This window comes from Hyalella azteca, unplaced genomic scaffold (assembly GCF_000764305.2).
Source record: "Hyalella azteca isolate HAZT.00-mixed unplaced genomic scaffold, Hazt_2.0.2 contig10098, whole genome shotgun sequence".
NCBI classification, from domain to species: Eukaryota; Metazoa; Arthropoda; class Malacostraca; order Amphipoda; family Hyalellidae; genus Hyalella; species Hyalella azteca.
The window spans coordinates 550799-553911 of record NW_025940147.1 but is presented as its reverse complement, the minus strand read 5'-3'; the positions used below and the strand labels follow the sequence as shown (position 1 = coordinate 553911).

At 35.2% G+C, this 3113-nt stretch overlaps 1 long non-coding RNA gene across 1 annotated transcript; it reads left to right on the top strand.

Moving 5' to 3' along the window:
* Positions 1–285: 285 nt before the first annotated feature.
* LOC108668485 lies at positions 286–1572 on the top strand. Its single transcript, XR_001930603.2, has 3 exons — positions 286–332; positions 957–1025; positions 1392–1572. It is a non-coding gene; the product is annotated as an uncharacterized LOC108668485 (long non-coding RNA).
* The last annotated feature ends 1541 nt before the right edge of the window (positions 1573–3113 follow it).

Genomic DNA, 3113 nt, shown 5'->3' with positions numbered 1-3113 from the left:
CTCTGAGTCCGCGCCTGCTACGTCTCAGACTTCACAGATCTCTGAGGTATTTTTGTTTTATAGGGCATCTGCTGTGAGGGCTTCAGTTTTATAATGGTGGTCTTTTTTCACTGTTATCTATACTATTATCTTTGTCAATCATATTTGCTTTCGTTTGCTATTTTAATTTGAAGTAAACAAATTCTCTTGATTCACAGAGCCCGTCAAGAAATGGCCCAACTCCCGGTCAGTGCCTGACAACGAACACCTCAGCGCATGACAAGGCAGGCAGCTCTTCACGTGAGGAAGACGTGTCTGTGCCCTCGACCTCGGCAGTGAGAGATTTGCCATTGGTGAGTGCTATGAATGATCAATTACAGCAGCTGTTACATCAATTTAAATTATAATAGGATAACTTGTACTTTCTTTTTTCGTAAATGTAAGATCTTGTCATTGGACATACTACGTTGATAATTCTGGCATATGTTCCTTAAATTATTTTTTGTAATTTGATCTGAGAGTCGTTATATTCCTAATTTTGTGTGTAGTTTACACAGCTATTTAATCGGTAAATTTCAGGATGGTCATGACAACTGTTGATTTTAGTATTAGTATTAGTATTAGTATTTCGTTATTACTTCACTCTTTGCTTTTCTTGGTGCAAATCCATTTTTTGCAAGTCAGATTAATTTTCGCATTACCCAATTTCATACCAAATTATTATGCCGTTGGCCTGTCGCCGATTCTTAATATTACAAAACATTCACAGGTTGTTGCGGTTCGAACACTCACCTCACTGCTTTAATTTTGTTTTGCTTATCTGCCCGGCCTACGCGCCTTTTCTGACTTTAAACTGGCGCACAGAGCTGGGATCGGTCCCGCGCCTCTCTGCTTCAATCTTGGTACTCTGAACTTTAACCACTGGGCCAAATATATCAAATTTGTATCAATATTACAATAATCATTGACTTTTGCAGAGTCCTCCGAAGAAGAGACTAAAGAGAGGGCATCCAGAGTTTTCAATTGTTAGTGTACCAGTAACGGCGGTGAGTAATAGAATAAATTTTTTCGCAAGTTATTGTATTATATTGTCCACGGTTTTTGCACGGTTGGCTACGTTTTATCACTGTTGTCTGCATTCTAATTTTAATTTGTTGGGTTTTGTCCATAGGTGATATTTTAATAATTTTATGAGAAATCATTTACGGATTTTTTCCGTTATATTCCTGGAAATGTCGTTACTGTTGTTACTCAGATTTTTTATTTTTTTTTTGTGCAGCATTTGAGAATATTCATTTTCATATAAATAACCAACAATTTTTCAGGGTTATTGTAGAAATTTCTGCAAATGTTTTTGACTTGTCAAAACTTTAATGTGACACGAAAAAATTTAATTTTTGCCAATATTACAGACGTCTGCAACGGGTACCCGCTCAAAATCGCGCACATCCGTTCACATCGAGGAAGACTGCACATCACAAGTTGTTGATGCGTCGTCCACTGATGTTGGCCCTTCATGTTCGACAAGTTCGGACCTTCCTTCAGTGAGTACCAGCCATGTAATATGCTTAAGCTTTATACGTAATTTTCCGAATCCTTTTGATATTACATTAAATTACACCTTAATTTGTTTTAAATAGTGCATATCTCTCTAAGTGAAGCACTTAGTTTGTAATTATGTCCATGTGAGCATTTTATCTATTGATTTTAAATCCAATTGTTCGGAAATCTTCATCTAGCGTTCCAAACGTTTAAACTGCATTTCATTCGTGTCAACTCCATATTTTTCATTTATAAATAACTTATTTGAAGCAGTCAGCATAACGCACATATCGCTTCAGATGCTCTAAAAGAAGATCATATGATTAATAGACGATAGAAGTTATGGGCTAACGGTCTTCAAAAATACTTACGCACCTGTCCCAAGTTATCCTATTTGGTTCGACTTTACTATAACTAAGTGGTGCATATTCTGATTTCCAGATAGCGACGGTGCATACTCTGATTTCTAGATTGCTTGTGACAGTTTTTCATTTTGCTTTGGGTGACCTCGGTCAAGCGTAAGTAAATGTCTAGACACGAAAGTTATTTAAAAAATATAGCTTCTCAAGTTCTCGTCCAAAATGATCTTCTGAGTTCTGGGCTATTTGCTAAGTTCTTTCCATTTGTATCATTAGCAATTTAACTGCGAATTCATTGTAAGCTATTATTTCTATAATGGATTGCTAATATGCTATTTTATGCGTTATGGTAACAACATGACTTTGCGGACAAATTTGTGAATAAAGGAGTGTTCCGGCAATAATTAAGTTAAATCATTAATTGTTAGCTATTCATTATTTCTCAAGTCTTACTTACCATGCAGTTTCAAATACAAGTCTGCAACAATCTGAAGCCTTTACTCATTTTACTGTCATTTTAACAGAATAACAATAATAGTGCTTTGCCTTTGACTCCCAACTCCCATTATTTTCTAAAAGCAAGTAGGTGAAGTGGCAGAATAAAACTTCATTCAAGTTAGGTATCTCTCTAATCTCTATAAATTTCTATTTAGTAGCCACTTGTGATACTAAAATCTAAATTAATGCTTATTTCAACTATGCCAGTAAAATATGGGACTTTTTATAATTTTTTACATATCTCTGTGCCAAACTGGAAATGATTTGCCTTTGACCGAAGGCAATATTTACATATTTTCATAAAAACAAGTGGCAAATCAGACTTCAACCAAGTTAGGCCTGCCTATCTCTCTATAAATTTCTATTTAGACACTTGTGAATTTTGTGATACTAAATTAATGCTTACTTCAACTATGCCAGTAAAATATGGGAATTTTTATAAATTTTTTACATATCTCTGTGTCAAACTGAAAAAATAGGGCAAATAGGCTACGCCTACGCCAATGAATGAGATTGGAATGCCGGACAATTTCACTTTTTCCCTAAACATTAATTGTATCATTATTGCAAAAAATAAGGAAAGTGGCATTTTTTGCCCACACTATTTAACAGTCACCTGGAAAATGAATGTTTTAAACCACAATTTTTGGAAAATTCCAGATTGTTGTCTGTGAAAGTACAATAGGACATGCATTGCTCTGAACAACTGGGGTGGAAGATTTTCCATTGTTTGGA